The sequence below is a fragment of the Lathyrus oleraceus genome, chromosome 4 (assembly GCF_024323335.1).
Source record: "Lathyrus oleraceus cultivar Zhongwan6 chromosome 4, CAAS_Psat_ZW6_1.0, whole genome shotgun sequence".
In the NCBI taxonomy this organism is placed as follows: domain Eukaryota; kingdom Viridiplantae; phylum Streptophyta; class Magnoliopsida; order Fabales; family Fabaceae; genus Lathyrus; species Lathyrus oleraceus.
This window is the reverse complement of record NC_066582.1, coordinates 354,799,599-354,816,819: the sequence shown is the minus strand read 5'-3', so window position 1 is coordinate 354,816,819 and position 17,221 is coordinate 354,799,599.

The following is a 17,221-nucleotide window of genomic DNA, read 5'->3' as shown; positions in this document are numbered from 1 at the left end:
ATCACTCTTGGGGTCCATTTTCCTTCTTTGTTCACGATCAGTCAGGATATAGCATTTACTACCAAACACATGGAAGTATTTGACAGTAGGTCTTCTTCCCTTCCAGACTTCATATAAAGTGGTTGAGGTCCCTTTTCTCAAGGTTACTCTGTTGTGAACATAACAGGCCGTGTTCATAGCTTCGGCCCAGAAGTGGTAAGGCAACTTCTTAGCATGAATCATAGCTCTAGCAGATTCTTGGAGAGTTCTATTTTTCCTTTCCACCACACCGTTTTGCTAAGGGGTAACAGGAGAAGAGAACTCATGAACAATCCCTTCAGATGAACAGAATTCAGTAAATTTACTGTTCTCAAATTCTTTCCCATGATCACTTCTGATTCTGATAACATGACTCTCTCTTTCTCTTTTAAGTCTTTGGCAAAGGTCTTTGAACACATCAAACACATCAGATTTTTCCCTTATAAAATTCACCCAGGTGTATCTGGAGAAGTCGTCCACCACAACATAAGCATACCTTTTCCCACCAAGACTTTCCACCTGCATATGTCCCATCAAGTTCATGTGGAGAAGTTCCAGCATTTTAGATGTGGTGTCATGTTTGATCTTCTTATGTGACATCTTTGTCTGCTTTCAGATCTGACATTCACCACATACTCTTCCTTCTCCAATCTTTAATTTTGGGATTCCTCTAACAGCTTCAATAGATATGATCCTCTTCATTCCTTTAAGATGCAGATGACCCAGTTTTTGATGTCATAGTTTCACTTCTTCTTCTTTAGCTAGAGCACATATTGATGAATGGCTAGTTTCTTGAGGAATCCACATATAGCAGTTGTCCTTAAATCTAACCCCTCTCATGATCACCTCATTTTTTGCATTAGTAATCAGGAATTCAGTTTTTGTGAAGTTCACATTTAGACCTTGATCGCATAGTTGACCGATGTTGATCAGGTTTGCAGTCAATCCTTTAACAAGCAGCACATTATCAAGGTTAGGAATTCCAGGGCAATTCAGCTTTCCAATCCCCTTGATTTCACCCTTTTCTCCATCACCAAAAGTTACATAGTTGGTGACATGAGATTGAAGGTCAACCAACAAGTTTTTGCTTTCAGTCATGTGTCTGGAGCATTCACTGTCAAAGTACCAACCTTCTCTGAAACTCTGAAGGAAGTGTGAGCTATCAAATCAGTAGCACCAGCCCTAGAAACCCATTGTTTTCTGTTAGCAGTGATGTGTTGTTTGGGTTTAGGTTGATGGGTAAGACTAGGATAACCATACAGCCTAAAGCAGAATGGTTTTATGTGATCAAATTTCCCACAGTAATGACATCTCCATCTTTGGTGTTTTCCTTTATGTTGTCTTTCCTTGTGATGTTGAGACACTTGATGTGACATCTTTTGTTTGCTACCAGTGGGACTACAATTAGGAGAGGATTCTTTGAACCCAAGGCCAGTCATGGCTCCTGCCGTCTTTTCAGCCTGGAGAATTTTGTCTAAGGTGTCAGAAACATTGTTTAGCATTCTGACATACATCCTCATCTCATCCAGTTTGGAATTCAGGAACACGACTTTGATCTTCAACTTAGAAATGGTTTCTAAGTGTTCTATCTTCTCATCCTCTAGTTGGGTTATCAGTTTCTTCTGATTCTCCACTTGTTGACACACTTCTTCACTTCTGAAACACAAGTTCTTGTAAGAAGTATCTAATTCATCAAAGGTTAATTCATCATCACTGGAGTCTTCATCAGGATCCCATCTCCCAGTCAAGACAATCACAAGATTGGCAGATTCTCCTTTTGTTTCACTTTCAGAATTATCATCAGACCAAGTAGCAGCAAGACTCTTCTTCTGTTTCTTGAGATAGGTCCCACATTCATCTCTAATGTGACCATACCCTTCACATTCATGGCACTGAATTCCTTTGCCCATTTTGGATTTTTCCTTAGATTTTGTTCTTCTTCCAGCATCATTGGGCCTACTGATGTCAAATGAGTTGTTCTTGACATTAGACTTTGACCTCACATCCATCCTCTTCAAGATTTTGTTGAATTGTCTTCCAAGTAACGCTAAATCATTTTCCATACCTTCATCAGTATCCTGACTACTTTCTTCCTTTTTATCTTTAGTGTTTGACACAAAGGCTATGCTTTTGACTTTCTTTTCAGATCCATCCTCATTCCCAACTCGAATGTTTGGAGGGATCCAATTAGCTCATCCACTATCATCTTGCAGATATCTTAAGATTCTCCTATGGCTATCACTTTCATGGCAAATCTCTTGGGAAGTGATTTGAGAATTTTCCTCACAAGCTTTTCATCGGACATCTTCTTACCCAGGGCTCCTAAGGCATTAGCAATTTCAAGGATATTCATATGGAAGTCATGAATACTATCATCTTATTTCATCCTCAAATTCTCAAACTTAATAGTAAGCAACTGCAATCTAGACATCTTCACTCTAGAGGTACTTTCATGAGTGGTTTTGAGAATATTCCAAGCATCTTTAGCCACCTCACAATTGTTCACCAGTCTGAAGATGTTCTTATCAACCCCATTGAATATAACATTCAATGCTTTATAGTTTCCAAGAGCTAGTTCATCCTCCTCCTTGGTCCATTCTTCCTCAGGCTTCTTATCAGTTGTAACTTGCCAATCCTTCATAGTGAATGGATGTTCCCAACTTGTTAGAACAACCTTCCAACCCTTATTATCCAACGATTTCAAGAAGGCTACCATATGAGGTTTCAAATAGTCATAGTTAGATCCATCCAGAATTGGTGGTCTATGTACAGATCCTCCGTCTCTATCCATAGTACCAGAAAGTAACATCCCAAGATCTCACCCAGAACCAGAGCAAGATGGCTGCTCTGATACCAATTGAAATTCTGGTATCAGATATGAGATGTCGAAGGTAATGTCATGACACTAATATCTGAACAACAAGTGAAATATAAACAGGATAAAAATAAAGAAACAATTGAAAAAGAGACACAAGTAATTGTTAACCCAGTTCGGTGCAAACACACCTATGTCTGGGGGCTACCAAGCCAGGAAGGAAATCCACTAAACAGAATTAGTTCAAAGACTCTCAGTAAACAACTTCAAGTTACAGTCTTTTCACCTAATCTCTACCCGTGTGACTTCTATCTAAGAACTCTTAGATATGAGATCCTACTCACTCCCCCTCAATCACAACAGTGATACTATAACAAATACTACAAAGAAAGAAGACACACTTTAAGAACACATACTTGATCTTTCTTAAAAGCTTCAATCAAGTAAACAAATACACTCGTACTTCAAAGCTTATAGTGGACAAATTACAACTCAAAAGTCAACCCAATTCACACATCAATAAGATAAATGAATGGCTCACAATTCATAAACGTACATTAGGCTAAAACCCTAATACTCACTCACTTCAATGTTTGTATTTTCTTCTCTCTAATCACACAGGGTTTACATGGTCTTTAAATAGAAGCTTTCTGAATGGGCATGGGCAACATGTAAACCTAATCTTATTTAACGCGTATTCCCTAGGCATTAGTAACAAATCATTCCTCTTTGGGAAACATAATATTTTGCCTTTAAATAGAATTACTCCTTGAGTAACGCATGCAATCTCCACATAAGCACACAAAGACTTGCATGAAAAGCGCAACAACAAAACACATAACATTCAGACTGAATATTCTGTATGCACATGTCTTAACATCGGGTCTGACATCTTGAATAAATCATGCACAACCATATTAAACAACCTGTAGGAAGCTGATATCATATGTCAAGACACCACGCATGACATCTAGTGATAACACTAAGTTTTACCAAAATTGATGCCAATACATAGAACCAACAAGGAACAAGAGGGATAATGTCTACATCTTCTCCCGGGTCTAAGAATCTCATAGGTATTGGATCTTATTGTACTTCTGATGAAAAAGTCCTCCTTTTCTGATTAGGGGTGGAGGTTTCTTTTTCAGAGGATGAAGTTCGGGTTATTCTTAAGGCTTGCTCGCCATCGGAGAAGGAGACTACACCTGTCTGATTCAATCCTCATTCCCCATACTTCTAATTCTATCTTCCTTTCATCAAAGATATGAGAGTTTTTTTTCCCGCTTTCCCCCTTTTCCATATAGGTCTTAAGGGTCCTCAATTTTGCACTCTCCCAGCTATTTAATAATAGTTAGGGTTATATTAGTGCTTTCGAGATGGTCTATGAGGAATGGGTCGTTACTCTGACTGTGGGAGTCTTTTTCTCCTTCTACACCACCAAACTGACAAAGGGTATGTGGGTATCTTTGATTAGTTAGCCAGGGAGAGCCCTCTTTTCATCCCACTCGAATCACTCCAAATATTGGAGGAGAATATGGCGGAAGTAAACACCAAGGCCAAAGAAATATCCGCTGAGACGGAATCCTTGTAAGAATCTTTGGAGGTCGCCCTCCTTCTTCAAAAGGAGTTAGAGAAGGCGATATTGGATCCCATCAATGAGGTTGTATCTACTTTAAGCATCTATTTTGAGCACTCCAAGGAGCAGATCCTCTTCCTCTATCCCAATCTGGACTTCTGACAAATTAATTTTCTCAAAGTCTTATGTGGTGGTCAGCTGATGGATGAGGAGACATTGGCCTCCTCGAAGCTTGAAAGTCCCACCCTCATTGGGAACACCCAAGAAAAGGACAGGACGAAGAATGGCGGTGAGTCTGGACTCCCTCAGCCAGAGAATGATATTAAGAAAGAGATCACTCATGAGGAATATTGATGGTTTGGTTATTTCTTAGACCCTAATGGCTTTGTATTTCTTTTCCCTTCAAGGAGTTTTTGGTTGTACTTATTTGCCCCTTCGGGGGCTTGTATAATTGTAACAAAATAGTGCCCCTTAGAGGAGCCTTTTATTTTAACTAACTTTGTTATCCTTTTCTATAATTATCCATGAGTGATTAACCTTTTAGCCTTTGGTTAAGGGTGTCTGTTATCACCGCCCTCTTACAATAATTTGACTTCTTACAAGGGGACTTAACAAGGATCTCATTTTAGAGATCTAACATTTTAGTTATCGATATGGGCGGTAAAGATCTCACTTAAGGATCCAACTATTATGATCGCCTATATGGGCGGTAAGGATCCCACTTAAGGACCCATCTATTTTGATCGCCTTTATGGGTGACAAGGATCCCATATAATGACCCAACTATTATGATCACCTCTATGGGTGGAAAGGATCCCACTTAAGGATCCATCGATTTTGATCGCCTCTTTGGGTGGAAAGGATCCCACTTAAGGATCCAACAATTTTGGTCGCCTTTTTGGGCAGCAAGGATCCCATTTAAGGATCCATTAATTTTGATCATCTCCATGGGCGAAAAAGATCCTGTTAAAGGATCCTGGGAAATTGATCGCCTCTATGGGCGGTAAGGATATCATTTAAATACCCAACTACTTTGATCACCTATATGGGTGACAAGGATCCCACTTAAGGATCCAACTATTTTGATCGCCTCAATTGGAAACAAGGATCCTAGTTAAGGATCCAATGATTTTTATCGCCTCTATAGGTATCAAGGATCCCACTTAAGGATCCAACAATTTTTATCGCCTCTATGGGTAACAAGGATCTCACTTAAGGATCTTGTATGTTAATCACCTTCATAAATATAAGTGGACAAGGCAGCGCCTAATTGGTTAAAAGTTGGTTGCCCTATAATCAAATTGTAGGAAGAAGGTGCATCAATAACCAAATACCTAACCTTTATTTCTTTGACTTGATCCTGCTCTCTGAAAGTGATCTTCAAGGGAATGTAACCTTTTACTTGTATCTGTTCACTAGAGAGTCCAACCAACAATCCTTTAAAATGCTTCAAGTCTTATGGTTCAAGGAAAAGTCTTTCAAACGCCTCTCAGTACATAATTCCTGTAGAAGTCCTTTAGTCAATGGGAATTATTTTAATCTCATATTCATCGTATTTGATGGTGATAACTATGGGGTCATCATTATGAAGGTGGATGCCAACTGCATCTTTCTTAGAGAAGGCGATCATGGCGTCAGGCGCTTGGGATTCGCCTTTAGTCTTGACTTCAGGAAGGTCTTCTATACTCATGATTTATTGAGCATACCTTCTATGTATGGAGATGGTCTTCTTTCCTCTAGAGAATCCTCCTTCTATGGTGTTGAGTGTGTGGCACCTAATTTTTCCTTGTGACACCTATTTTTCTTTGTTAGGCATGGGGATTCCTATGTCATCTTACCCTCGCAGGTTAGATTTCTCTGATGCTTGGGAGGAGTCTCCCTTCACATATTTCCCGAGGTTCCCCTCCTAGTCTCGTGATTTCATTTTCGATTTGCATATTCCCGGTCCAGGACACATTACATCCACCTTTTGAGTAGATGGTGTAGGGATGTTGAAGAAGAATAGCGATCCAAAACGCAGCGGAAATTAAAAAATTTCTCCTTTAGTGATCCTTATGACTGGGCATGATGAGTGCTAGAATCATTACCTCTTGTGGTGATTTAAACCTTTAATGCAGATTTAAGGAGTGATGACGAACGTTGAATGTTGACAACGCCTCTACTCAGTCCATACGAATGGATTCCTTCAATCTCAGTGCTAGCTGCTACGAATGAAGGCTTTGAGTGTGTGAGAGAGAGAGAGAGAGAGAGAGAGAAAACGAAATTTCAACTGCATAAATGCTTCTGCACAAGGGTTCAATTTATAGAACCACTTTATGGGCTGCAAGCTAAAAAGCCCACTTAAGTGTATGTGGCTCATATCTTATGATATGCCAAAATCACTTAAGCGTGTGGTACCTTACCATATTTCGTATTCTACTTAAGTACACCGTACCTTACGATGTTCTACAATTCACTTAAGTGCACTGTACCTTACGGTGTTCCTTATTTACTCTATCTCTCATCAACCCGTCCTTTTGTGTGTGACCATGTAGGTTTTCGCGACATTAGCAATTATATTAAATCACGTATTTAACATAATAAACAGTGAGTAGTATCTAGCAACACATCACTGCTACCCAAGACACGAAAAATGTCATCTGATCTGACAAATCCTTTCGTGATAATACTTATGTGTATACTAACCCTTTTACCCCTATGTCTATATTGAACACAAGGCATAGACCGTGTCATCCTTGTCCAGTTCAACATTGGACCCATAGACATTTATCCTGTTATGCAGGATGGGCAAATTCCATCTAGGTCACTCATGTCCCTCACATGCTTCGTGGAGTACCCATCAATTGTCTTTATGGTCATCCAGTTATAGACAACGTTTGATCATCAATAAAGCACTCGACTCTACATCTAGGTTCCATAGTGGTTTCCGGTCGAAGGGTGGTATACACCACTATCACCATGAGAATAACTTATGACACTTTGCATAACATTCTATATAGTATTCTCATAGTGGGTCAATCCAGTATAAATATTACTCTTGATATTCATACTTATATTTTAGACTTGATAACTCCTTATCCATGACCAATGAGATGTGATCATCAGTCTATATACATAATAGTCTTAATGCTTTAATGTTATCCTACTTTATAACAAGGCTCGACTACGGATACTTTAAGAATAATGTCCTTATGTTTAATGGGATCTCATGATTAAGTCACACTTGATACATTAAACAGACTAGCTATTCTAGGGACTTTATTAAACAAACATAATAAAGAAAAAGCCTTTTATTATTAATAAATAATTTGATATAAGCACCAAAAGTATTGGCCTCTACGTCTTACACCAACAATCTCCCACTAGCATTAGAGCCAATCAAGCATACCCCTAATGCCCATAGATCTAGTATGGTCGTCATGCTTTTGTTGCGCAAGAGGCTTTGTTAGTGGGTCAATAATATTGTCAAGTTTAGGTAGTCTGCATATTTTAACATCTCCTCTATCTATTATCTCTCGAATGGCATGATAACGCCTAAGTATGTGTTTGGATTGTTGGTGAGATCTAGGCTCCTTAGCTTGTGCGATAGCACCACTATTATCACAATAGAGATCAATGGGATCCACAATGCTAGGAACTATGCCAAGTTCACTAATGAACTTTTTGATCCAAACAAATTCCTTTGCTGCACTTGAGGTAACAATATACTCGACCTCGATTGTAGAATCAACAATTGTATCTTGCTTTGAACTTTTCCAGCTCACAGCGCCACCGTTTAGGCAAAACACATAACCAGATTGCGATCTAAAGTCATCCTTATCTATCTGGAAGCAATTATCGGTATATCCAATTACAACAAGCTCTTCCTGACCTCCATATGTCAAGAATGAGTCCTTAGTCCTTCTCAAATACTTAAGGATATTCTTGGCAGTTACCCAATGAACATCACCGGGATCAGATTGGTACCTACTCATTGCACTTAAAGTATATAGGACATCTGGTCGAGTACATAACATGGCATACATGATAAATCCTATTGCAGATGCATATGGAATCTTATTCATGTGATCCCTTTCTGCCTTAGTTGAAGGGGATTGTGTTTTTGATAGACACATGCCATGTTTCATAGGTATGAATCCTTTCTTGGAATCATGCATATTAAAGCGTCTCAACACTTTATCTATGTATGTACTCTGACTTAGGCCAAGCAGTTTTTGTGATCTATCTCTATAGATCATGATTCCTAATATATAGGCTGCTTCACCTAGGTCCTTCATAGAAAAGCATTTCCCCAACCAAGACTTTACTTATTGTAGGGTATGGACATCGTTTCCAATGAGTAATATGTCATCTACATATAATACCAGGAAGATGATCATGCTCCCACTAACCTTCTTGTAGACACAAGGATCATATTCATTCTTGATGAATCCATATTGTTTTACTGTTTCATCAAAATGAAGATTCCAGCTTCTAGAAGCTTGCTTTAATCCATAGATTGATCTTTGTAACTTACATATCTTTTGGGCTTCTTCTGGTATGTCAAATCCTTCAGGTTGTGTCATCTACACATCCTCAAGAATATTCCCATTAAGGAAATCAGTTGTGATATCCATATGCCATATTTCATAATCATGATATACAGCGATAGCAAGTAAAATCCGAACAGATTTAAGCATTGCAACTGGTGAAAAGGTTTCATCATAGTCAACCCCATGAATTTGTTTATATCCTCTTGCAACCGGTCTTGCCTTATAGGTATGTACCTTACCATCCATGTCTGTCTTCTTTTTAAAGACACACTTGCATCCTTTAGGGTTAACTCCTACAGGAGGCTCTACCAAGGTCCAAATCTAGTTTGTGTACATGGAATCCATTTCAGATTTCATGGCTTCTAGCCACTTCTCAGACTCGGGACCAATTATGGTGTCTTTGCAAGACACGGGTTCATCTTGATCCATGAGTAATACATCACCTTGATCAGTTATGAGATATCCATATCTCTCAGGTAGGTGATGTATCCTGCCTGACCTACGCTGGTCTTGTTCTACTTGATCAGGTTGCTCTTCCATAACTACTTGTGTTTCCTGCTCTAATTCCTCCATAGGTGTATCAATGCTTTGTGATTCTTGAATTTCTTCAAGCTCTACTTTCCTCCCACCGATTCCTATGGAAATAAAATCCTTTTCTAGGAAAACTCTAGTTCGAGTGACAAACATTTTTCCCTCTGAAGGATTGTAGAAGTAATGCCCTCTTGTTTCTTTAGGATACCCCACAAATAAGCATTTGTCAGATTTGGGCTCAAGCTTAGTTGAAATTTGTCATTTCACATAAACTTCACAACCCCAAATCTTCATGTAAGACATATGTGGTTTCTTACCACTTCATGTCTCATATGGTGTCTTCTCAACCTTTTTGGATGGAACACGGCTAAGTGTATAAGCTGTTGTCAATAGTGGATGTCCCCAAATGGAGTTTAGAAGATCGACGTGACTCATCATGGATCGGACCATGTCTAACAAGGTTAAATTTCTTCTCTCAGATACACCGTTCCATTGGGGTGTTCCAAGAGGAGTAAGTTGGGATATAATCCCACACTCTTTCAGATGGTCATCAAACTCTAGGCTTAAATACTCACCACCTCGATCTGATCAAAGAGTTTTAATATTCTTACCTATTTGGTTTTGTACTTTATTCTTGAATTCCTTAAACTTTTCAAAGGACTTTGATTTGTGTTTCATTAAATACAGATAACCATATCTACTGAAATCATCAGTAAATATGATGAAGTATTGAAAACCTCCTCTGGTTGGTACGTTCAATGGTCCACATACATCAGTGTGTATGAGGGCCAAAAGATCATTAGCTCTTTCACCTTTTTGTGTGAATGGAGACTTTGTCATCTTTCCAATTAAACCAGATCTGCATGTCTCATATGATTTATAATCAAAAGAGTCCAACAACCCATCTTTATGGAGTTTGGAAATGCGTTTCTCATTTATGTGGCCTAATCGACAATGCCAAAGGTAAGTTGGATTTAACTCATTAGGTTTCATCCTTTTAGTATTAATGTTATAAATATGCATTTCAAGATCAAGGACATATAGTCCATTGTTCATTTGTGCAGTAGCATAAAATATATCATTTAAATAAATGGAGCAACAACTGTTCTTTATTATAAATGAAAAACCAAACTTGTCCAAACAAGAAACAGAAATAATATTCCTGCTAATTGCAGGTACATAATAACAGTTCTCTAACTGAATTGTTAAACCACTAGGTAAAGTCAATACATAAGTTCCTCCGGCTAAAGCAACAACCTTTGCTCCATTGCCAACTCGTAGGTCAACTTAACGTTTTGCCAAATCTCTACTCCTTTTTAGCCCCTACACATTGGTACAAATGTGAGAACCGCATCCAATATCTAATACCCATGATGCAGAAGTAGATAAATTAATTTCTATAACAAAATTACCTGAAGTTAAAGTCTCTACTTCATCCTTCTTATCTTCCAGGTACTTTGGGAAGTTTCTCTTCCAGTGTCCGGTCTTACAGCAATGGAAGCAGGTGCCTTCCTTTGCTATACCTCCACTAGGATTCAAAACAGAAGCAGTGGGTTTGGGTTTGGCAACTTCCTTGCCTTTCCATTTATCACCCTTCTTGGTGGGTCTTTTGTTCTGTCTTTTTCCATTTCTGATCATCAGAATGGACTTCCCTTTTGACTTCAGATTCTGCTCAGCAGTTCTTAACATGGCTAGCAGTTCAGGAAGAGATTTTTCCATATCATTCATATTGAAATTAAGGAAAAATTGACTGAATCTATCTGGAAGATTGCAAGATCAGATCAGTCGCAAGTTCCTTTCTAAGGGGAAACCCAACCTCTCAAGGTTCTCCACATACCCAATCATCTTGAGCACATGCGGACCTACAGGGGCACCCTCAGCTAACTTGCCTTGAGAAAGGGCTTTTGAAACTTCAAACCTTTCATGCCTTGCCTCCTCTTGATAGAGCATTTTTAGATGTTCGGTCATATCGAACGCTGCCATGTTCTCATGTTTCTTTTGCAACTCTGAGTTCATGGTAGCTAGCATGAGGCAAGCAGTTTCATTGGCATCATCGACATGCTTCTTATAAGCATCTCTTTCTGCCTTAGGTGCAGAACTACGAGGTTCCTCTTCAGGAACAGGTTTCTCCAAGACATACAACTTTCTATCATGTTTGAGGACAATCCTCAGATTTCGGTGCCAATCCAAAAAAATTGTCCCAGATAATTTTTTCTTATCAAGGATTTATCGCAAAATGTTGTTATAGGTGTTTGTTGTCATGGTAATCTACATGAAAATAATGAAAATATAAGTATCAATAACATATTTAATTAGGCCTTTAATTAAATATGCTCCCACTATTTTACTCAAAACAAATGACCCTCACCATTTGATTCGGAAAACCCCGTTGGAAGATTTTCTAGTGGGTTGAGATCCACATTTCACTTTTTTTTAAGTCCGCGTAGGCAATTACACAAAACTAGGTTATTTAAGTAGGAACTCCTTCCAATTGTATCTAATACAACTCTCGAATATTTTAGTTCGGTGAATAACTCCTTATTCCAATCCATCACATGGATTATTCCCAACTCTTGCTTCTAAACATATATAATCTTATTATAATTTGTTTAGTTAAGTTTGAACCATTTTTTTAGCAATTGGATATTACAATTATCCCATCGCACCTTACTAATATAGAATATGCACCTCGCGTAGGCGAAACCTATATTATTCGATACTAGTCTTGACGAGTGCTAAAAATTGGAAAGCATAAACTTAATATTTATTTTGAGGGAATTTGCAATTATTCTGATCTCACCAGCTTATTTATCATATAAATCGTCTCTCACATGCATCAATATACATTCACATGCATCAATATACATACAAAATGAAACAGTTATGGCCCCTAGCGCAATTGTTCTCCCAAGCCAATGAGAGAACCTAAGCTAACCTAATAATGATCTAAGCTTCTCCAAGCAAGATCTTCAAGGTTGTCCTTAGTTGATATTGTATTCTTCTCTTTCTTCATAACATTACATTACATAAAAGAAACTCGTTTTACATACGAGGGAGTGAGATGAGAAAAGAAGTTACATTAAGAGATTAAAAGAGAGGCATGACACATAGGTCATATTTTAAAAATCCAAAGCAGAATAAAGGAAAACTAAGGCCATAACCGATCACCACAAGACAATAATAATAAACACATTATTACTATTAATTTAAATTCTGTTAATTAAATAAACCAAATTAAATTTCGGTGACCGATCACACTACGCAGAGTTAGCTAGGGGTTCCGCTGCCTGTTCAGTGGACGAGGGTCAAGGGGGCAGTGCCCCGACGCAAAATTTTATTGAACAATTCATTTGAAATTAACATCGATTTTCGCATCAACACTTGATACTTTAAAGCGCAACTCTTGCACAGTCACAACCCTAATCGCATAACTCTTTGACAGCACAACCCTTGTACCGTCATGAACCCTAATGCACCAATTTCATACCATCAAACACATCTCAATTGTTAATTCAGTATGATTGATCAACATGTCATTGCTTCACCATACTTTCGTCGGATTCCGAAGCAAATGACCATTGATTGCTCAAAGGAAAACAACCATTAAGTTATTGAATGAACGAAAGAGAAACAATATATCATATATACCGTATTTTGCATCAGAATTACTTATATCATATACATAACTTGATTGATCTCAATTGTATAACCTATGGACGATCAATGTATCGCTGCTTCACTATACTAACGTCGGATTCCGAAGCATAGTCAACATCAATCATCCCAATCGTACACACATGATGCCAAATTTAATTACTCGTTTATTCTTTGATTCATTCTGTCTTTTAATCGTATTAATACAGAAAATTAACAACTATCAGATGCATGGTTTCGTAAGTGGCTTTGATGCCACTAAAGGAAAGTAGTGATCCAAAACGCAGCGGAAATTAAAAAATTTCTCCTTTAGTGATCCTTACGAAAGGGCATAATCAGTGATAGAATTGTTACCTCTTGTGGCGATTGAAACCTTCGATGCAGATCTAAGGAGTGATCACGAACGTTGAATGGTGACAACGCCTCTACTCAGTCCACACGAACGGGTTCCTTCAATCTCAATTCTAGCTGCTACAAATGAAGGCTTTGAGAGAGAGAGAGAGAGAGAGAGAGAGAGAGAGAAAAAATGAAATTTCAACTACACAAATGCTTCTACACAAGGGTTCTATTTATAGAACCACTTGTGTGGGCTGCAAGCTAAAAAACCCACTTAAGTGTATGTGACCCATATCTTATGATATGCCAAAACCACTTAAGTGCGTAGTACCTTACCATATTCCGTATTCTACTTAAATACACCGTATCTTACGTTGTTCTATAATTCACTTAAGTGTATCGTACCTTACGGTGTTCCTTATTTACTCTATCTCTCATCAATCCGTCCTTTTGTGTGTGACCCTATAGGTTTTCATGACATTAGAAATTATATTAAATCATGTATTTAACATGATAAACAATGAGCGGTATCTAGCAATACATCACTGCTACCTAATACACGAAAATGTCATGTGATCTGAAAAATCCTTTTGTGATAATACTTATGTGTATAATTACCCTTTTCCCCCTATGTCTATATTGAACATAAGGCATAGACTGTGTCATCCTTGTCCAGTTCAATATTAGGCTTGTAGACATTTATCTTATTACGCAGGATAGGCAAATTCCATATAGGTCACTCATGTCCCTCAGCATGCTTCGTGGAGTACGCAACAACTGTCTTTATGGTCATCCAGTTACGGACAATGTTTGATCAACAATAAAACACTCAACTCTACATCTAGGGTCCTTAGTGGTTTCAGGTCGAAGGGTGGTATACACAATTATCACCATGAGAATAACTTATGACACTTTGCATAACATTCTATATAGTATTCTCATAGCGGGTCAATCCAGTATAAATATTACTCTTTATATTCATACCTATGTTTAAGACTTGATAACTCCTTATCCATGATCCATGAGATGTGATCATCCGTCTATATACATAATAGTCTTAATGCTTTAATGTTATCCCACTTTACCATAAAGCTCGATTACGGATACTTTAAGAATAGTGTCCTTATGTTTAATGGGATATCATGATTAAGTCACACTTGATAAATTAAATGGACTAGCTATTCTAGGGACTTTATTAAACAAACATAATAAAGAAAAAGCCTTTTATTATTAATAAATAATTCGATACAAGCACCAAAAGTATTGGCCTCTAGGGCTTACACCAACAGTTATGCAGGTTAAGAACTTCGTGCCAGATCTACTCGGGGTGGGTGTTTAGGGGAGTGAAGTTCTCTGTCACCTTGCCTACCCTTTTGAACATGGTACTTTCATTTATGGGAGAGGTATAATTTCTCTTCCTTTGGTGGTACATACCCTCAACATTTGGAACATGCTCTTTGGTATCACGTACCTTCTTTTCAATGTTTCTCTCCTCGCCCTTCATGTAGCATTTTTCCCTGGTGACCACTTCCGCCAACAAGAATGATGGCTTCTAGGAGAGAGACTCGTTAAAGTATCCCGCATTGATTCTATTTTGGATCACCCTCACAAACATATGTTTTTTTAGTGGGGAGACCCTGATGGTGGCTTCATTAAACTAGGAAAGATAGTCCTTCAACAACTCTAAAGGACCATGGCATATGTTGAACAATATGGCCATGGACGTTTTCATGTGGCGGCTGACGATGATCTAGTGCACACGCTTCTTTATCAGCTTTTGATATATGGTAATGAACGCATGAGGTAAACCCATATACCATCAAAGTGCGGCGTCCTTGAAAGTGCCAAATAGTAGCTTGCACTTCAGAGAGTCATACGCTCCTATGATGGCCATCTGTGTGTTAATGGAGGTGACATGCTCGTATGGATCGCTGCACCCATCAAACTTGGCTAAGAAGGGAGACATGAACCCCCCGGGGATAGACGCCCCCATATCTTGTTTGAGAGTGGTTGGTGATCTAATAATTCAATTTCCTCCAGGGGAATGGAGTCTTGTCAGTGCTGTCTAATCTTGTGTACATCATTCTCCAGTGTTTGGTTATGGCAATGTAATTCATCCATGGCAGCAGGTATCTCTGCCAGGGCGTTGACATCATCGCCACTGCTGGTTACTTCTGGTGTATGGGATAAAGCTCTCTTGTTAACCATGAGCGAAAGTGGCTAGGTGTAGGAGTGAAGGGTAACAACCAATATGGTGATAGTAATGAAGAATATGTGGCTTATGTTAGTTTTATTGGGATGCAACTATACTGGTCAAAATATACATGTGTGCATGTTACCCCTGCAAAGGGCACAAATACTTAGAGGCCTCGGTAGGTTTCGTACCTTGGAAAAATAATACGACCTCATGGACTAATAGAGTAGCTACTGAACTTTATTTATCCTGAAAGAGGGAAAGAGAAAATATTGATAAAACCCCTAAAAGAAAGACAAAGGTATGGTCATCAAAACCAAATCAGGGTTCGGGAGTCGATTACGCAAGGGAAAGGTATTAGCACCCCTTTTGTCTGTTGTACTCAACGAGAACCGTTTAGTTAGTTTTGGTAAGTGAATGTTAGCATGATGTTAGTTTGAAATCTACTTCTTATTTAAGCGAGAAAAAAAGAAAAGAGAAACTTTTATAGATTTTTTTTATTAGTGTTCCTGACAAGATTTCAAAATCCTGCTCCTACGTATCTCTTGGTGCGATGGAGAACTCAAGGGTGCATAGTTTTGGGTAGAATTTTTTTTATTTGTTGGTCGATTTTAGCAAAATATATTTTGTCTCAATCGAAGGAAAAACATGTTTGCTACCCAAAACAGGCGAGGAATGGGTGTTTGCATCACATTGAATGGATTTCTACATATCAACATTCACGAGAAAACATAACTTATCTCAACTCACACGATTATAGATCAAGCATTGTTTTGCATCGTCTCGTGATAAAATATCTTTCGTTTGAAAAATGTTTTTGAAGATCGCACGACAGCGAGATTTTTTTTTAATGTGTTGGATTTCTTTTATATGAAAATTAGGTCTTTGCAAAACTAGAGTAAACATTTGAGCATAGGTGTGCACCAAGCGTACGTTTACTCGGAATTCACATGGATGTGCTTCCATTGTCCTTTTATTCCATGTTTGTTTAACATGTTTTTGATTTTAAAGACTAATAATAATTTTGAACCCGGTGTGCTTCGGACGCTCGAATACTAAGGGATGTAAGAGATGTGCATCTCTTGGTCCTTTGTCTTTCAATTTTTATAATGAATAGGTTTTTTTACATATCTGTAGCGGTAAAAATTTTAAGTTTAAGCTATTGATTAACTTAACTCGTAAAGCAAGACTCACCACCGCACTTTTATTATTTCTAAAGGAAAATGGGAAAAGTACGAACAAAACTCAAAGAAGTTTTTTAAAAAAAACCAATAAAAAGAGATAAGGGCCCGGGGGTTAGTTATGCAAAGGAAAAGTATGAGCACCCTAAACATCCATGGTACTCCATGGGAACCTCTTTGAAAATGTGTATATTTTAGTTTGAAAAAGGTGTTGTTTGCAAAAGATTAGAGAGATAGAGAAACAAGTTTTATTTTTATTTTTTGTGTTTGCCAAGACTTTTGAAGCCTCAACCTAGGTACCAACAAAATGCAATAGAGGATCAAAACCTCGTAGTTCGTGGTAAAAATATCAAAGATGTTTGTTTTGATTCATTTTTTAATGAA